Source organism: Pleurodeles waltl, chromosome 1_1, assembly GCF_031143425.1.
Source record: "Pleurodeles waltl isolate 20211129_DDA chromosome 1_1, aPleWal1.hap1.20221129, whole genome shotgun sequence".
Lineage (NCBI taxonomy): Eukaryota > Metazoa > Chordata > Amphibia > Caudata > Salamandridae > Pleurodeles > Pleurodeles waltl.
Window position 1 is genome coordinate 970635329 of NC_090436.1, and position 20876 is coordinate 970656204.

Below are 20876 nucleotides of genomic sequence, written 5' to 3' on the forward strand. Positions count from 1 at the left end.
GGGATCCTCTAGGCAAACCTCACCCACTAATCTTTCATGGATGGATGCCCCTCATGGCATGGAGGATTACAGAGAACAATGGTGAGTCCCAGGACTCTCACAGGAGGCTGAGAGTAGATGTTGGCCACAGCATGGGCCAACAAGACCAACAAATGATACATGTCGGCCAGGCAGAGGTGGGCACATTGGTGTGCACAAAGAGGTCAGAATCCTTTAGGATCGACACCGTCCAAGTGATTAACTTTTTGGCTTTGATGGCATTGCAGGGTCTGGCATATTGAACGGTGAACACCTATAGGTCAACAATTCCTGTGTGGCATGTTTCGATACAGGATTATCAGGTCGGGAAGCATCCAGTGGTAGGTAAGCTGATAAGAGGAATTCATCTGGCATTCCTTTCCGAAACCTGGATATTCCTCCCTATGGGATGCAAATAAGGTCTTACACATTTTCAGTTCTTGACAGAAGGACACGTTTTTGTCCCTAAAAAGCTCACTGTGCTGCTCTGTTTAGTTTTTCGCCGCAGGGTTTCTGATGTTCAGGCACTTGATGTCACAGGCAGGGTTTTTACTACAGGGGAGTCACTTTTCACATTTCATGAATAACAAAATCTAATTCAAAGGTGGTCTTTTACTTGACTTTTGATAAGTTCCCAAAGCTGGGTGTGATAGAGTGCCTGAAGACGAATGAGAGCAATTTGGAGGAATTCCATCCCCTGGACGAGAGGCAACTACTAATATCCCTCAAGAAACATTTTAAAGAAGTCACTTCTCCCACCATAGCTCAATGTGGTTGCTGGGTCATGCACAAACCAGGTATCAATGTGCTGCAATTTGCAGCCCACTTGGTGAGAGACGCTATGGCCTCTAAGGCTTTTTCTCTGTGTGCAAATCTAGAGGATATCCTTAATGTGGCAGATTAAAAAGTTTTATTTAAAACCTATCCTTGATATGGCATCCTTAGGGGTGGTCAAGCTTTGAGCAAGCATAACACATGCCTCTGGTCCTGACATAGAACAAAAAATTTCCCAGCATACGTAACAGAAAGTTTCAATTCTATTAAGGACACAGAGGTGAGGATTATTCCCACCCATGGTTTCAGGGAATTCTTCCCCCCCTTACATGAATTTGGAAGAATGGTTTCTAGCTCAGTAATAATCTTCTGACTCCATAACTTATAAGTATTAATGTCTTCTGATCAGTTGGGGCTGTTGAGTTTTGCTCTTGATGCCAGAGAATGTGTCTTTAGAGAAGTTGTTTGTGGACAGTAACATATGGTTGTTTTTTCTGGGAATTAATTTTTGATCTATGGATACTGGATTCACTGGCCTGTTTGTATTTCAGGGTCTGATAGTGCCAAAGGAGAATAAACAGACTGTTTAGGGGCGTTTCTGTCGCATAAAAGAAAGAGGAAGTTAAACAGAGGACTTTGGTTATGAAGGACTGAGCAGACTGTGGATTTGTATTTCCCTTCCCTTTGCGTGTTTGGAAAGGTAGTTTTTTTATAATGTTGAAGTCTGCTGGAATCGAATAAAGGAAGAAAGTAGAGCATAGTCCTCGCCGCCGTGTCCAAATAGTATTTAAGTTTTCCGTTACCTGTACTAGAAAACATTTAATTGAGCTGTCATCACAAGCCGAGCAAAGATCAGGACACCACAGCTCACAATCACCAAAAACACAAACTTCAAAGTAAAAGCAAAATACAGTTTTCAACTAAGCATTCTGGATGCTTGGTAAAGGAAATACTTATTATGATTTTTATTTTAAAGGCCATTTTATGTCTGTTGGGTGAAGTCAAACTGACTGTAAATACCAAAAGTGTCTGAAGGACATTACTTTTCCTATGTGCATAGAAACTAACTAGTGGTATTCGAGAGCAACAGAAAATAACATTTTATTTGTGCAGTTTCTATAACTAAGTGGGAAAGCTGTTTTTATCTACATTTAAATTGAACACCTGATATAATTTAAAGCTTCAACATACAGTATAGGAATGCGTATAAGCCTATGAATGCTTGCACTGAGTAATCAATTTGTTTCTCAGTTAGCAGAACTAGAGGTTTAAACCAAGCTTTATACTTCTTTATATGACTGAGCTAATTTTTTATTTTTACAGTATATAACAGTGTATAAATCATTTAATGAACTATTTTTGCAAAGCTGTTTATGCACATTTACTTGACTCAATAAACTAAGGTCTGACAGTACTATTATGATGTTGTTGATGTTACTTTGATAGTAATGTTTTATTTTAACTACGTGTACTGTTTGTATATGCATAACGGTCTGCCTCTGTCCCTCGGATCAAATAACAACCTTCTCAGTTTCAGAAAACAACGTAAAACTAACCTATTTGATTAGAACTTCTTATCTGAGCTGTACCTTCTTATCTGAGCCTTACCTTTCTAGCGCTAGGATGCCCGTCGCGTAGCCATGCGCTTAATAAATCCCCTGAATTGAACTGAATTATTTGTCAACAGTAATTTTATATCTTTATACCATATTGCTTTATAGAGGTTTGCTTAGTATTATATATGTTAGTATTTTTGTTTATAAATATTTCAACTATGGACGGAGGTAAATGTAAGATTTATAAAAGCTGTAATGACGCTGTTGTTTTACATTCACTCAAATATGTGTAGAAAATGACCTTTTGGCTAATTGTTCCTGTTTGGAAAGAGCTCAGTTTGGCATGTCTTCAGACTAGTGAAGAGTCTGGCAACCCCCAAAACCCAACCTCCCGTTGTTACACTCACAGTGCTAGGTACCTGGTAAAGCGGGTAGCTGCTGTCTTAAATAGAAATGCCAGCAGAGACCTTACTGACCACATAGACATACTAGAGTGAAAGAAAGAGTGCAAATAGGTGACTATTCCTTGGATGCTGCTTTCTCCCGACATGTTAAGTGTTGGTACCACGGTTTTGTTGTATAGTACTTCATGCAATGTATTGTTACAGTATATCATGCAAAAAGATATATAAAGAATTCAAGCCACACCCTTGTGGCCCTGGAGTATGGCATGGATCATATGAGTCAGTGGCTAACTTGTGTGAATGCCATATGCATTGTTGTCACTTACATGAAGTATTCCTGGGAAGTTAGAAATAATCTCTATTATAATGTTCTGTAATAATCCCAAGCTAAGTCTCTAATACCTCAACAGTCCTAGGTATGTCAAGAAGATATTGGTGTTGATATATTGGAATATGCTGTGAGTTCATTGTTTTTAATTTTTAATTTGGATTAATTTCAATTATTGAATTTTTGTGATTTTTCTAAATTCTTGTTTCCAAATTTTGGAAAATGTTTTTGTTGACACAAAACTAGGGAACCATGGAGCTTGATCTGGCTAGCCTACCCACACTGACAGTAGTCCAGCTTAGGGGGTTGTGTACTGAAAGAGGGTTGCCTGCAACCACTGACCTCAGGAAGCATGTCCTGATCAAATCCCTGACAGCATGGGCTGAGGCCCAAGAGGTAGACTCAGAGGAAGCTCCAGAGGAGGAAGAAGGAGGGGAGGATGCTAGCTCCAACCACTCAGGGGAGGGAGGGCATCTGAGCCTAAGTGAGTAAGAGGAAGACCAGTCCTCACTGCACACAGTTACTAGGGTCATGCCCAAAGCTAGTTGGGGGAAGGGGGTCCCTTCAGGAGGAGAGAACCTGTCCCTCAGGGAAAGAGAGCTGGAGGCCCAGCTAGCATTTATAGCTTTGGAGGCAGAGAAGCTGGCCCTAGAAAATAAAAAGTGGGCAAAGAAAGAGAAAAGAGATGGTGGCAGCAACAGAGAAGCTGAGGTGTCCATGGGAGTTTTTTTTTGCCCCAGATTACCCAAGGGGGTGGTTCCTGTTTATGTAGAGGGGGATGACATAGACAAGTGGTTGGAGTCCTTTGAGAGGCACTCCAAATGAGAAGGGTTAGGCCTCAAAACTGGAGTTCACTTTAATGGGAGTTGGTCCCCAACTCAGGGAGGGATAGGCTTCTGACCTTAAGGGGGGAGGAGGCAGATTCATACCCTTGTATGAAGAGGTGCTTAACCAAGAAGTTTGGTCTGACCCCAGAGCAATATAGGATGAAGTTCAGGGACACCCAGAAGGTCAGTACCCAATCTTGGGTTGACTTTGTAGACACCTCACTTAAGGCACTAGAGGGCTGGATTCATGTTAACAAAGTAAATACTTATGAGGGGTTATACAATCTGATCATGAGAGAGCACATCTTGACCAATTGTATCCAAGAAAGGTTACGGCAGCATCTAGTGGACTCTAAGCTGACCAACCCTAGAGAGCTAGGGGAGGCAGCTGATGAGTGGTTGAGAACCAGGGTGGTTGTCAAGTCCCAGGGGGGAGACTCCAAGAAGGGGGTGGGGGTCAGGTCCCCAAAAACTTAAGGAGGGAGGTGGTAAGCCCACCACAGAGACTCCCTCTGTACCCCAGAATCCTAAGAAGGAGGAGAGTAAATCCCACTCCCACTCTGACAAGCAGAGACAGGGAGACCCAGGGTTAAAAAAGCTCTTGGACGGTAATGCTTGCTTTGACTGTCAGCAGACAGGTCATTTCAGAGGAGATGCAGCCTGTCCAAAGAAGGTGGTTAGCACTGGGCTGTCCAGTGTATCCATGGAGGAGGACTCCTCAGATGAACCTGTAGCCATAGTGCCCCCAGAGAGGGAGGGTATCCTTGGCTGGTTTACGGTGGTAGTCAGTACTGACCTCTCCCTAGATTGTATCCTGGGCAATGACCTCCCAGAGGTGGGTCTGGTTCCAGATGAGGCGGTCACCCAGGGCGCCCCCCCAACCCAAAGTATTGGGGAGTCAATCCCTACAGTTAGGAGACAGTGGTCCCCAAGAAATGGAAAGAAGAAAAAGAAGGGTGGGCCACTCTTAAAGAGAGTTCCAGGGAGCCAAAGGCCTTCTGTCCCAGTAGGGGGTGAGCCCAGAGTTGGCACTGGTGAGGCTCCACCTGACCCCAAGGAAGTCATGAGTAGTCAGGCAGCTGTCCAGATGCAGGGTGTTGCCCCTGCACTGACAGAAGGGAGAGTGGAAGGAGGGTGTCTGCCACAGGAGGTGGTAGCCCCCCACTCTAGACAGCTAGAGGGGTGCCAGGACCCCAGAGTTGCCACTAAAGCAGCTCAGCCACCTGTCAGTGGAGAGCTTAGGGTGTGGTTCTGGGTACTGACAGCTGTCAGTAGCCTCTGCTGGGTGCTAGCCTTCCTGGCAGCACTGCACTTGGCCTGGAAGGCAGACCCCAGGGCCAAAAGCAAAGTAGGCCCCCTGACCCTGTTGGTCATGGTGGGGTTGCTCAAGTGTTGGGTGACCTCTTTGGGTAAGCTAGGTGTTGCCCTAGCAAAGTAGGGGAGGTGGGCACCTCACTACCCAAGTTGGCAGAGAGAGAGGAGGAAGACCCCCCTAGAGGGAAGTTTCAGTTTGAGATCGGTCCTTTCACTGTTGGGATGGCTTCACTACCCAGAGGGAGTGACCCTGGCAGGAGGATGTAAGGAAGAGTAGGCCTTGCAAAGGGACAGCCTGTTCTCTTCACTGTCTTCCTCGCCTGACAAGCCAGGAAGACTCTCCCAGGGTTGGGCTGAGTCTCCTGGGCATGTGGGCTGGGGGAGGGGGGCTTGTGTGAGAAAACAGGGCTGATTGCCGAGGCCCCCTAACTTTTTGCCCCCATTTTTCACTTTTGGCTGGTGTTTTCCTGACTCTGATGGTGCCCTGGGTACTGCTAACCAGTCGCAGGGCCTGTGCTTTGTGTAAAATCAATATGCAAATTAGGCTAATTAGGATTGGCTAAGTCAACCTACCTGTAAGTCCCTAGTATATGGTAGGGCATGTAGGTTTAGGGACCACAGCATAGGTAGTGCACCCATAGGTGCACTGCTGAGGTGCCCAGTGTCATTTTAAAGGCAGGCCTGCCATCCTGGCTGCTTTTAAATTAAAATTGTATGCAAATTCGACTTTGGAATTAAAAGTAGTTCCAAAGTCTTAAACTACCTTTTTTTTACATATAATTCACCCCTAGGGTGTGCCCTATGTGCCCCTAGGGCTGGGTGCCAAGTAACAATAAGCAGGGACCTTATAAAAATAGTTTTATAAGCCCTGGTGAGGTAAAAACAGCCACATTCGTTTTTGCCTCATTGTAATGAATGGCCTTCATAGGCTAGAATGGGGAGACTTTATTTTAATTTTAAAAGTCCCCTTAAATGACAGATACAAAGAGTTTGGTCTCAAATTAAATGTTATAATAAATCCCACAACTTCCAGTTGTGGGATTCAATATAACTTGTTCAGGTAAAGAGTTTTAAACTTTACCTGAAAAGTTGCCAATTTCAGCCCTGCATTGTTTTTGCTGCTGTGCTCTGATTGGTCAGCCTCTGGCAGCCTGGCCAGGCTGCTTGATGAGGTGTGAAGTGGCCTGGCTTCATACAAAGAGATGTGCCCGTGGGAGGGAATTCCCCTCAGCAGATGGTGAGGCATGAAGGGGGAGGGCTGCCAAACTGGTCTTCAAAGGCAGAGAAGGACATTTGGAGCAACCGAGCAACACCCCCACATCCTGCCACCCCAGACAACTAGGTGCCTCCTTGATTAGATTAGGAGAGGGCAGGAGAGGGGTGTGTTTATGATTTTTAGCCACACTAGTGGGTGGGCTCAGCCACATGTAACCTCCAAAAATCATTGTCAGCCATGATGGATATTTGAAGAATGTTGCCTCCTGGGATTGATTTTTGCCACACTTCCCCAGAAGTGGTCATCACAGAGGAAAGAACCCTGTACCTGATTGGAGAATCAGGACCCTCCTGTTTTTCACCCAAGAGCAAGGATAAAACTGGCAGACCTGCACCCACACCTCAGTTCCTTACCATATCCCTACCAGGAAGAACTACAGAAGAAGAGGACTGTCCTGCTGGACCCCTGGCCTGCACCTGGACCCTGCACTCTGAAGGACTGCACCAGCTGCACACTTGGGCTTCACCACAAGAAGGACTTTGCTTGGCTTCAATTGGTTCAAGGACACTTGGGGTGAGCTGTGGACCCCAAAAGAACCTTAAAAGAACATCTGGGAGAAGACCCAGAAGTTTGGAGAACTTTTGAAAAAAAGCTCCATAGAGGGATCGACCCACCGCGGCAACTCTAGCCGGCTTGCCTCAACTACGACCCGGCCTGATTTGCAGGTTCATCCCGGTGAAGAAAATCTCCAAAAAAGAGACTAAGTCAGAGCGTAGAAAGTTGACCGGGACCTCCCAGCCAGCGTATCCAAGGAGGGCTCCAAGGACGTCGGATCAAGATCCACATTACCCCGGTTGACGGATTTTGACCTTGAAAAAACAACTAAGTCAGAAGGTAAAAATCTCCATCGAGGGTTCCCGCGACGCGTATCCGGAGAAGAGTTCCAGGAGGTCGGATTGGACTGGCAGGTTCGTCCCGCTCAAGAAAATCTTCAGAAAAACGACTAAGTACGAAAGTAAACTTTTGACCGAGGCCTCCCGCAGGCTGTAGCCGAGCCGGGCTCCATCGCGGTCGGCCTTAAACTTTGACTTTGCCCCAGTCGAGGTGCGACCAGATGACCAGATTGGTGCTTTTTGTTTCTAGGCGCTAGAAAACAATAATTCTTTAAAAAATCATATCTCCGGTTCCCCTCATCCGATTTTATTAGTTTTTGTGTCATTTTAAAGATAAAAATATAATCTTTTTTTATAGAGTGGTTTTGAATTTTTAAACTGTTTCCTGTGTTTTATTTAATTACTGTTTTGTGATATTTGAATGCTTTACACTCTGTCTCTCAAGTTAAGCCTTGTCGCTCGTTGCCAATCTACCAAGGGTTGAGCTGGGTTTAATTTACTGAGACCTAACTGGACCTAAGTGGAGGTTAGTAGCCTATTGCTAAGTGTAGGTACCTACCTGCCCTTACCAATAACCCATTTTCAAACACTGGTGATATCCCATCATGTGGTTGATCTTCAAAAATCATTTGGCTCCATTGAAGTCTACTGAAATATCATCAGTCCTAGGCATTAAATGATACTGTGTTTTCATTGGTTGGTTGGTAAGCTCATTTCCAGGTAGATATCGACCTATCATTATTAATTGACCTTATAAGTGGCCACAGAGGGGGAACACCCATGGGGGTGGTGTTTGCACTTTTTCAAAGGGATGCCTGGGACAAATTGTTTGTGGTCAGTCATGTTTATTTTGTCCCAGGGGCAAGTAGACCAAGGCCCCTGCAGCACAAACCCTTTGGCTGCCAGTTTACAGAAAAGGGAACTGTCTGCAGTTGAGGTAATATGTGCTTCTGTGAGTTAATGCTGTTCAAACATGTATTTATGGTTCATTAATGAAAAGCCCTCATCATTAGGGTGAGCGTTGTAAATAAATGTTTTATAGTCACACTACACTACTGATAGTAGTTCCAGTAAAAAAAAAGTGTCCACACATGTTTGGAAGGTTTAACAATATAAGGCTAGGTATAATGATCCCAGAATGCTCTCTGATTAGATGCAAATGTTTGCAGAAGCTTGTAAGCAAGAGTGATGATTATCTGCTTTCAAAATAAAATGTTCAGAAAAAAATGCAAGTAGGAAAAATACCTTTCGCTATTATGAATTTTTGGGTGCTATTTTTTTTAAGCATCATTTAGTAAAATGTGTCGATGCATGCTGCCATTTCCAAAATATCAGTGTACCCATTTTCAATGATATTATGGGAAGCATCAAAATAAACAAGCACTTACGAAGCCGGCCGATCCGACATTTTGTGTGAGTCTTTTGGTTTCTTCAATGCGTGTCTTGTTTTGACATGCCTTTGTAACATTTTATTGTTGTGGGAGCTGCTAGACACTGGCAAAAAGAAAAACAGTTTTTGATCTAAAAAAACACACATTGCCACCAGTGGCATAACAAATGCCCCACAGCCCCCCCAGGTGGCCTCCTCTGCACAGTACCTGCCCTGAGTGAGTCTGGAGGGGGCCCCTCCATGTTCTTTGCGGGGAGGCCCGCTCCAGTTTTGTTACGCCACTGATTGCCTCAGTAGTTCCTGGCACTGAACAAAACTACTTTGTGTGTCAATATGCTTCTTGTGGAGGAGCAGAATGCAATCACTCACAGTAAAGCCAGTTGATAGTTAGAGAAATAGAAGTTTAATAAATGAAAATGTCTTTGTTAACACCAGGCCTAATTAGGGACCTAATTCTTACAGAAAGACACAAAAGTACACCCATGGTATATGTCTTTGAATTAGTGGCTTTCATGAATTCACTAGAACTTACAGAAGTAGAGCAGAAAACAATACTCCTAGAAAATATTTGTGAACTGTATTATAAATATGCATATGTAGATTTGCTCATGTGAAAATCTACTGAGTGTTTACAAGTTCACTTTACCTCCCTCCACTCTTTTCCCAAACCTGGAAGAAATTCTACTTCTTCCATTGTCAGGAGTACATTTCCAACCTTCCTCATTATGGGAAAAGATCAGAGAAGAGCTGGTGAAAATCCTTAAAACATGCACATTAGGAGGTTTGCAGATTCAAAGGCATTCCAGCCCTGGAACTATTGCTTACTGCTTCCTCCAGCCCCAGTATGTAGATGTTTGGAAATGTGGCAAAATAAGGAAATTGCTATAGTAGGGATCGAAGATGCAGGCATTCAATACCTACTATAGTAGCAGCCCTGGCATAATCAGAGAGGCCCAGAGCTCTTATATAATGAGATTACTGCTATAACTTGTCGCCACACTACATGGAACCAAAGGGACAAGAAAGATTTTTTTACAGGACAAGTAGATTTAAGAAACAACCTGTCCCATGGACAAGTAGATATTTTATTAAATTGCATGCCCCTTCTATTGAAGAGCTCAGCCTCTATGTGCTTCATTACATGGGGCCATTTCCGTTCATGTATTAAAGCTAGGGACTGTATGCTGAGATTAATATGCAACTTGTTCCTTTTGATTTGCCAACCCATGCCATTGAACAGTGACTTACATTCATAATGCTATCAACCTCCCACAGGTTGACACTGAGTCCTAACTGCATACGATTCAGGTCCTTAGAAGTACTGCAGTTGAAAAGTGTTACTGTTATCTTGTCAGTGCTGAATATTGAAGAAGAGCTATGCTGCGACTGGTGCTGCAGTATATCCCTGTTCTGGAGTGTAAATGTGATTTCCTAGTGGCCTCTCCTTGTCTCTGAGAGGCAGCTGGGTATATCTGCCCAAAACACTGATAGAGCATCATGTTCACTCTTGCTCCTGGGTCAGCTTTTACTCCTCAGTCATTCAGAGCATCTGTCATGTTCTGCATCGTCATGGTGCTGGGAAGCTTCTGAAAACTCAAGATACCAAGAACATCCCTCCTGAGCCCCAGGTCCTTCCCACGGCCCATATTGAATCAGTTGACCAAAAAATTCTACCAGTGCACCCTACATCCTCCAACAATCATACTGGCCCTAGGAGCAGCTTCCACAGAACTCCATCTAAGTTGTAACAGTATGAGCGTGGGGGACCTGTCTCCATTGATCAATGGCTCTGCATTAGATTTCTCGGGCAGCTGAGTGGGTAGGGCTCAGGGTTCTTGTGAGACCCGTTACTTTCAAGGTCTTGTGGTAATGTCAAGTCTCAGTGGCCATATTGCCGATTGCCTTCATATATACCATGTCCCAATCACAGTTGTTTTAGCACAAATGGACTTTGTATCTCTAGCGGAAACCTGTGAGGAACATCTTTGAAGGTTAGTGCACGTGATGAGTTATCAACCCACTAACACAGACTATCCCATGGGGCTGGACAAACTGTTTATTCCATCAGGCATTTCCCAATTGTCCTGGAGCCACTGGAGGCCGGTTTTTAATAGATGTTGGCCGCTGCTGGCACCTGTGTGACTTTTTCTGGGGCCCCCAGAAAATTATAGCAATCCTGAGCACTGAGAGGAAAGAGAGACGAGGAGAGAGGAAAGATAAAGATAAAGAAGAGAAGTAAGGGACTGAACTTGCCGTAAGTATTTTGCAAGGACTGCTTTTGGCACCCAGTTCAGCCTTGCTAACCTTTAACCCTTGAGAGTAGTTTAGGGAATGAGGTGGAATAGAAGATAACAGAAATTAATATTTAGATGTATGGCGGAACACATCCAACAGGAAGTCAACAAAGATAAGACATTATGAAAGAACAATGATCTATGACGCACCCAGATAACAAAAGAACATAAGATTTCTGAGGGTCAAATCCAAATAAAGCCAACTCCGTGATGAAATAGATTGTTGGCCAATAATGTTGGAAACTGCCTTGGCACTAAACTTGTAAAGCATAAATGCACTTTCACCTGGTTCCGACACCTCCAAAGCTCTGTGAAAGCAGACGTTGTCTCTATGTTCCCTGTTCCAAATCAACCACTTTGGCATTTAAAGAACTCTGTGTCCTGTCTCAAATCTGGTAGGCCGTTGTATTTGGTTTCCCTGCCATCCAGTTGTCAGTCCACTGTGTTCAGATGTGTGTGAATCGTGAATACCTCCTGCTGAATGGACTTCACTTCATTTGCAAGATCTAACATTTTGGCATCCATTGTAATAAGGGTGGTCCCAATGGACAAGATTTCTTAATGCGGCGCTTACCTGGCAATGTCTTGTGCTGACCTTTCGGTGGGCACCAAGGTTGATGTCTTGCCTTGAGTGACTGTCTCGGAAAACAAGAGTTGGTGAGCTGTGGCTTCATAGTGCACATCCAGGCCTGTGGTATTTGCACCAGGGCTGCTTAGTGGAACTAAGGGTCACAGCAATCTTCCTGAGGCAGTGTTTGTGTCATTAACTGTTAGGGCTGTCAGCCTTCGGGCAGTCTTCCCCCAAACATTTTGCCTTCACCTTCCTGTTTTTCTGAATTTGTTTTTTGCTGGCAGCAGGACTGTGTACTCTTTACCACTGCTAAACAGTGTTCACTGAATGACCTGGAACAAAACCACCTACTCAATGCCACACAATCAGGATTCCGTGACAACCACAGCACTGAGGCCGCACTGGTCACCGCTACAGATGACATCAGAACCCTCCTCGACCATAGTGAGATGTGGCCCTTATCCTCCTCGACATCTCTCCAGGGTTCAACACTGTCTCCCACCACACCCTAATTTACAGACTCCACAACATCGGCATACAGCAGAGTGAATTGCCTCTTTCCTGTCAGGACACACTCAGAGCATCCAACTGCCTCCCTTCACCTCTGCACCTAAAAACAGAATCTGGGGTGTACCCTAACGACCATCCCTCCACCCCACCCTGTACAACATCTACGTGACTTCCCCCACGCAGGTGTTGTCAGATCCCATGACTCAGAATTATCTCCAACGCTGATGACATCCCACTAATCCTCTCTCTAACTGAGGACCCCACTAATGCCAAAAACAACACCTGCAATGGCCTGACCAATGTGGCAAAATGGATGTGAGACAACTTCCTCAAACTCAACTCTGACAAAGGAGAAGTGCTGATCTTTGGAAGAAACACCTCCATATGGGACCACAGCTGGTGGTCGGCAGAACTGTGATTAACACCCACAGCACCAGACCACGCATGCAACCTCGGTATCATCCTTGACAGCCAATTCACCATGATAAGACAAGTCTTCCTCCTGCTTCCACACCCTCTTAATGCTCTGCTGAATCTTCAGATGGATCCTCGTCAACACCAGAAAACCGTCATGCAGGCCCTCGTCACCAGCCACCTCGACTGCGGCAACACACCCTACACCGGTCTCTCCACCCACCTCCTCAAAAAACTCCAGACCATACAGAAATCATCCTGGACTTACCCAAACAGACATACATGTCCCCTCACCTCAGAAACCTCTACTGGTTCCTCGTCCAGAAAGAGATGCCAGTTCAAGATACTCATGCATGTATACACGACCAAGGACCATCGTACATCAACTGAACTTCCACCTGCCAGCAAGACACCTAAGTGCTGCCTCCCTTCCTCTTGCATACACCCCTCTCATCCATCATAACTGCAGCAGTGGCCACTTCTTCTCCTTCATCGCGGACAAGACATGGAACAACCTGCCCTTCCACCTCCGAACAGCACCTTCCTGGCAGACTTCAGGAAGAGACTCAAGACCTGGCTCTTCGACAGAGACACAGCATCCTCAGCGCCCAGATACTGTTAGTGGTGACAGTGCAGCACTATACAAATATGGTTTGATTGATACTGTTTATGCTCACCCCTTAAAACATGGTAAAATGGTCTTTCACCTGGCCAGCACATTTATTTACTGATATGAAGTTCCTAGTAAGATGGTATACCGTATACCGAGGGCCTGTAAATGAAATGCTACTAGTGGGCTTGCCACAGTTATTGTGCCACCCCCATTAGTAGCCCCTGAAATCATGTCTCAGTCTTGCCATTTCAGCCTCTATGCAATTTTCAACTGCCATTTATATTTGGTAATATAACTCCCTTGCCAAACCAAAAAACTCCTTTTTTATTTCATATAAGTTATGCCACAGACAACATATAGGGCAGCGTGCATTGCAATTAGAAAGGCATACATTTACTTTTAAGTTTAACATGTCCTGGGAGTGAAAAACTCCTAAGATAGTTTTTTAGCACAGTGAGGCCTATCCCTACCGTAGGATAACCTGGAGTTTGCCTTATTACATTTAATACGTGCTTATGTTTGATTTGGAGCAAGTAGGAAATTTGTGTTTGGTGAAGTTGTCATTTAAAATCCTCTTCAGTGGTAAAGTGCAATTTTAAATATTTTAAATCACAGTTATGAAAATGCCACTCTTAAAAAATTTGCATTTTTGTGCCCTACCTATTTGGTGCCTGCAGCCGGTTCCTGGGTTCCATGAACTGGGTGCAGTTGGCAGTTTGGCTTTGTATATTCCTCCCAAACAGCCACACTATAGATGGATTAGGTGTGCCTGGATGGACCATCGCATGCAGAAAGGGGCAGAACGGGACAAGGTCCCACTTACAAAAGAATCAACTGGGCCCTGCCTTCACAGTAAGGACTTCACATCAGCCCATTGTGCCTGCAGTCAGACTAGAACCTGGACAGGGGAGGAAGGAAATTTCAAGCATATTCCAAGCACTTCAAAAGGAATCTCTTGAATCTTCTACTTCAAAGAAGGCACAAGTTATAGAAATAGAACCCTCAGGCCCACGCTACACTTCTAAGCCTGTGGAACACTCAGAAGAAGGACTGCTGTGCTGCTCTGCTGCAAGAAATACTGCTACTCTGTTGCCATGCTGCCTGAGTGAGAAGGACTATACCTGCATCTTGAAACCAGGACCATAAGAGTAACTCCAAGGGCTAGTTGGCTGGCCTCCTGATCAGAGCCTCGAGGACAGAAAAAGCTCTGGCCATCTTTCACACAGGTGCAGGAATCTGCCTGCTGTGGTCCTAGCAGAACCGACTCACTGTGCGTTGCCCTGCAGCTCATTGGAACCACTGCTACATGACGCACCTCGATGCAGGACTGCACATGACAGCCTAGCAGTACCTCAGAACCACCGATGTATGATGCATCCGCGATGCAGGACTTCGCATCACATCCTGCAGCCCTCAATACGCCACTGCACGACACATCCTCAATGTAGGACTCTCGCAACACTTCACAGCCAAGTTATAGGTACTTTGTTCAGCAGGTCTAATTTGGTACCTGTATCCGGCCCGCCCTCCATCATGTTCAGCCTGAACTTGTGATTTTGTCCACATCCGGCATGACCAGATAACCACAGTTTGCACTTAGTGCTTGTAGGCACTATTTTACCTAAGTCTTTTCAAATTGCATATCTTCCATTCTATTGATTGGACTTTTGTTATTATGGTGTCAAATCATTTATTAAACTTTGCTCTATTTTTCCAAATTGATGTTGGATTCTTTTTTTTTGTTTTGTTTTCACCTTAATACTGTTTGTGTGCCTCAGAAATACTTTACAAATTACCTCTAAGTTAAGCCTGACTGTTTTTGTGCCAAGCTACCAGAGGGTTAAGCACAGGATAATTTAGTGACCTTTGTGGTTCACTCTGATAGGGATTGTGGCTGTTGATTCATCAGGGATTCAACCCCACTCAACCAACAACTCAATTTCTCATGTAACAATGTCGAGCTTGGAGGGCGAGCCATCCTCTAAGGAGGACTAACATCTCTTGGAGTCGGATATTCAGGTAATATATATAGACCGCAGTGCAGTCCACACCCAGGAGTACAGGGCGGTCTGTGGGCTGGTGCACTTCTCAGGTTGTTAATGCTCAGCATAGGTGACTGGAAAGGAGGGCCCCACTCCGCGGGTCCACAGTGACCCTTTTTATGCAGTGCAAGCAGTGCATTGTTGTATTGGAAAAAGAGGGGATCCTCAGCAGCATGGTATAGTCCTTGCACTCCATCACACGGGGAATAAATGCCCATGCTGATAACATAGATGGGGGCCAGAGATGCACGCCATCAGGGTCCATATGTCTCCAGGTGCCCAAAGGATGAGGTGGACCCACCAGATTCTGGGAGTGGTGCATGAAAAAGGTTAGTTACCTGCAACCCTTTTTCCTGATGGTCTGGATGACACTGGAGATTTCCCCACCTCATCACATTCACCACCCCTCTCGACTGCCCCAGAGCAGCTAGGTGGAGTTCCCGAGCCACAAGTCACCCTGCAGTTCAGGATCTCCAACCTTGTCCCAACAGGTAATACTGTGGGGCCAGAGGGGTTGTGGATGACTGCAAATGCTGGAGGGCTAGCATAACACCTTTCTCCTGATGGCTCTCGGACATGCAAGCCCGCTCACTGCCAGTTGATCAGGCCTCTGATCAGGGCTGAAACAGGCAAGTCTGCTAAGGCTGATTCTGGTGCAGGTTCTGATTCCAGGCCTCACAACACCTAAGGGGGTGACTAGTGCGCTCCGTTGCAGGCCTCAACTGAGCGCCCAGCCACATGTGTTGCCATATCAATCACAGGCTCTTATGCCATGATTTCTCCCTCAGTCTGGGGGGGTGTAGGGATGCTACAGGGCAGTGTTCCAGGGGGTAGGAGGTGAGCACATCTTCATCTACAATATGGAAGGCGGTCACTGTTCCTCCATGCAGGTGATCGTCAGGCCAGTGGGATGGTGAGGCCCACTCAGCAGTCAGCAGATCAAGTTACGAGGTTCTGTAGCAGTGGGTCGTGGTCACCATACCCTCAAATAGTGGGCTTCATTGGAGCACAACAGGACTTAATTCCAGGATGTTGGCAGGGTCCATGAGTCTAGCATGCAGTGGTGAGGAACCCCAGTGCCCATCAAAGACCTCGCCCAGGTTCCCCAGTCTGATGATGCAGCTGATGCTCACACTTATTAGGTCAGCGCCCAGTCACAGGCATAAGCAGCAGGGTGCCCCCAGGGACCAACAGTCATTAAGTGGTGAACATCTGCCTTGTCTGCTCTTTTTGATGTCCAATTCCCCCTCGGGTTGTGCAGATATGCCACTGAAGTCTTCTGCCGAGCCTGATGTCTATGCCACAGGTGCAACCTCAGCTACTCCGGCATTACAGAAACTGGTGAAATTCCATAATCATCAATCAGTCAGATTTGTAGAACGCTTTCGTTACCCATTTGGGTATCCAGATGCTGGCAGGGTCCAGTTGATTAGCTGATTAGCCAGGTCTTCAGGGTGCTTCGGAGCTCTGGAAGAGGTGGGGCAGTCCACAGATGAAAGGATAGCTTGTTTCATTTCTTTGCTGGTAGGCAGAGAAAATAGTGACCTCTGCATCTGCTATGTCCGATGCGGGGAGTGAGGGTTAGGGAAAGAGACACGGAGTGGAGGTGTCTGGTGCGCTGATGGAAGTTCAGGCGGTGGTTCAAGGAGGCGGGTCCCTGGTTGGGTAGCACCTGGTATACATGGGTCGGGAGCTTGAACTGGCATCTTTTCTGTACAGGGAGCAAGTGGAGTTTCCTGAGGTAGGGGTGTGAGAAGGTAGCCTCTTTCTAGCATGGTTACCCCCACTTTTGGCCTGTTTGTGAGTGTGTGTCAGTGTGTTTTTACTATGTCACTGGTATCCTGCTAGCCAGGACCCAAGTGCTCATAGTGAAAACCCTATATGTCAGTGTGTTTTGCCTGTCTCACTGGGATCCTGCTGGCCAGGACTCCAGTGCTCATAGTTTATGGCCTAATGTGTGGTGTGTGTTGTGTATAGTGCTGAACTGTGTCACTGAGGCTCTGCTAATCAGAACCTCAGTGCTTATGCACTCTCTGCTTCTAAATTTGTCACTATAGGCTAGTGACTTCATTTACCAATTTCAATTGGCACACTGTACCACCCTTATAAGTCCATAGTATATGGTACCTAGGTACCCAGGGCATTGGGGTTTCAGGAGATCCTTATGGGCTGCAGCATTTCTTTTGCCACCCATAAGGAGCTCAGACAAACCCTTTCACAGGACTGCCACTGCAGCCTGCATGAAATAGTGCACACATTATTTCACAGCTATTTTCACTGCACTTAAGTAACTTATAAGTCACTTGTATGTCTAACCTTCATTTAATGAAGGCTAGGTGCAAAGTTACTAAGTGTGAGGGTACCCTTGTACTAGCAAAGGTGCACCCACATAGTTCAGGGCCAATTCCCGGGACCTTGTGAATGCGGGGATGCCATTACATGCGTGCACTACATATAGGTCAGTACCTATATGTGGCTTCACAATGGTAACTCCGAATATGGCCATGTAAGGTGTCTAAGATCATGGAATTGTCCCCCCATTCCAAATTGGGGAGCCAATTCCATGCATCCTGGGGGCTCCACCATGGACCCCCAGTACTGCCAAACCAGCTCTCTGAGGCTTGCAATGCAGCTACAGCTGCTGCCACCTCACAGACAGGGTTCTGCCTGCCTGTGGTCTGAGCAGCTCAGTCCCAGGAAGACAGAACAAAGCATTTCCTTTTGGAGCAGGGTCTTACACCCTCTCCCTTTGGAAATAAGTGTTACAGGCTGGGGAGGGTAGCCTCACCCAGCCTCTGGAAATGCTTTGAAGGGCACAGTTGGTGCCCTCCTTTCATAAGCCAGTCTGTACTGGTTCAGGGACCCCCCAGTCCCTGCTATGGCACGAAACTGGACAAAGAAAAGGGGAGATACCTCTCCCCTGTCCATCGCCACCCCAGGGGTGGTGCCCAGAGCTCCTCCAGTGTGTCCCAGACTTCAGCCATCTTGTTTTCCAAGGTGTGGGGACAATCTGGAGGCCTCTGAGTGGCCAGTGACAGCAGGTGACGTCAGAGACCCCTCCTGATAGGTCCTTACATAATAAGGTAGCTAATCCCCCTCTCAGGGCTATTTAGGGTCTCTCCTGTGGGTTTTCTTCAGATTCTACTTGCTAGTTTCCAGCAGGGATCCCCTGCAACTACTACTTCATCCTCTGACCTCGGATCAACCGCAGACTGCTCCAGGAACCACTGTAACAGCAACAAGGTATCCAGAAGGGCTACTTTTCCTCTGCAACTTCAGCTCCAGTCAGCAACTGCAACAGTTTCCACGGTGTGCACACTCTGGGACTCCCTGTCTTCACCCTGCACCAGAAGGACCGATGAAATCTCCCGTGCAGTGATGGAGTCACTTCCGTGCTCAAGCAGCCACCTTCTAATTTGACGACCGGTTCTCTTGTACTCCTCTCCTGGTGACGAGCATGCTCCTTGGAACACAGAGGTTGGACCCCTTCAACACAGACCGTCCTGAGGTCCTGCTGTCCCAATTTGGAGGAGGTAAGACCTTGCCTTCCGCGAGAACGACAGTACCCCTGTTCACCGTGTCTTCTTCACATCCTGAGGCCTCTGTCCACTATTTGCAAAATTCCGTCATGCACAGCCTGGCATGACCTTTGGCGGCGTGGGATCCTCCTTTGTAGTTCTGCACCAACCACATTTTGCACCTCCTTTGTCCCCATGTCTTGGGACTCCTGTGGGTGCTGTCTGATCTTCTGAGGGTGTTGAGAGCCCCCTCTTTCTCCTCACGCAGAGTTGAGGCCCTCAGGTCCCTCCTTGGTCAAGGCAGCGCCACTTTGACGCAAAACGCGACTTTGCCGGAACCAAGTCTTGTTGGACGAATCCAGCGCCAAAACTCACCAGCATCCAACTTCTCTTCATGGTACATCCAATGCATCATGCAAGAATCCGCTGACATCTTCCTTGGGTGCATTTTTGCAGTCTTCGTCCAAATGGGGACTCTTCTTTTGCACCCTCTTCTGGTTTGGCAGGGGCTCCTGTCCTTCCTGGAACTTCTTCCGACTTCTGGACTTTATCTCCTTCCTTTGCAGGTCTTCAGGTCCAGGAATTCACCATTTGTTGTTTGCAGTCTTGCATGGTTCTTGCAATAACTCTAATCACAACTTGTAGTGTGTCCTTAGGAAACTTGCAGTACTTTACTCACACTTTCCTGGGCTCAGGGGTGGGGTATTTTACTTACCTTTGCTGTATTCTTACTCTCCCAGCGGTTCTCTACACACTACACCTGTCTAGGGGGGAATTTGTGATTTGCATTCCACTTTCTTAGTATAAGGGTTGTGTTTCCCCTAGACCTATTTTCGCCCATTGCATTCTATAGCATTTCCTATTGTTTGCACTATCCTATGTCTAACTGCCCCTAAGATATTTTTGGTCTTGTGTCACCCAATAAAATTACCTTTATTTTTGGTAACACTGAGTATTGTCTTTACTTGTGTCTAAGTACTGTGTTACTATAAGTGGTATTGCAGGAGCTTTGCATGCCTCCTAGTTCAGCCTAAGCTGCTCTGCTATAGCTACCTCTATCAGCCTAAGCTGCTAGAACACTACTACATTTCACTGATAAGGGATAACTGGACCTGGTGTAAGTACCCAAGGTACCAACTACAAACCAGGCCAGCCTCCTACAAGGGGTTACTGTGGATTTATCTAGGGAGATCCAGGACGAGTCAGGCTGCTTCATGCTGTATGGCCTGTAGTCAGAGGAGGAGGTGAGCTACATTTCCTCCATAGTCCAGTCAACTGGAGATAAGGGCCAGGGTGATGGTACATCTTGAACTTTGGGGTAGCCATTTGAATGTCTTACGCAGCATGCAGGGGAGGAAGAAGCAGGAGACAGTGTTGCTCTGAGACTGCATGGTTAGCTTGTTGTCCAGAATGATGCCTAGGTTCCTAGCATGGTCAGTGGGGTTAGTTGTAGGTCCGAATTCTAAGGGCCACCAGGATCCTTTCCGGGGGAACTTTTGTTCCAAAGATCAGTACCTCTGTCTTGTCCATGTTGAGCTTTAGGCTTTTTTCCTTAATCCAGTTGGCGATGTCTGTCATGCAACTGTGGAAGTTGGTCTTGGTGGTGTCTTCGGAGAGGTAGAGGATGAGTTGTGTGTCATCAGCAATGGATCTGATGTTGAGTCCGTGAGTTTTGGTCATGCGTAGGATATGATGTTGAGTCCTTGGGTTTTGGTGATGTTGGCCAGAGGTGTCATATAAGTGTTGATTTGAGTGGGGCTGACTGAGGATTCTTGGTGTACTTCACAGATGATTTCCTTGGGACTTTTTCCATTCATCCGGTGAAAAAAGAGGAGATCCATCTGAGGGTGGCACCTTGGATGCCTTTGTTGTGCAGCCTTGTGATGAGTGTGTGGTGTGAGACTGTATCAAAGGCTGCAGAGAGGTCTAGGAGAATCAGAACTGCAGTCTCTCAGTCGAGTAGGGCTTGGATGTCGTTGGTAGCTGCAATGAAGCTGGCTGTCTCAGTGCTGAGGTTGCTGCGGAAACTGGATTGGGAGGAGTCACGTAGGAGGTTCTCTTCCAGATGTGAGGAGAGTTGTTGGTTGATGGCTTCTTCTAATACTTTTGCCGGGAAAGAGAGCAGGGAGATCAGTCAGTAGTTGTTGAGTTTGTTGGAGTCTGCCGATAGTTTCTTTAGGAGGGTTTTGACTTC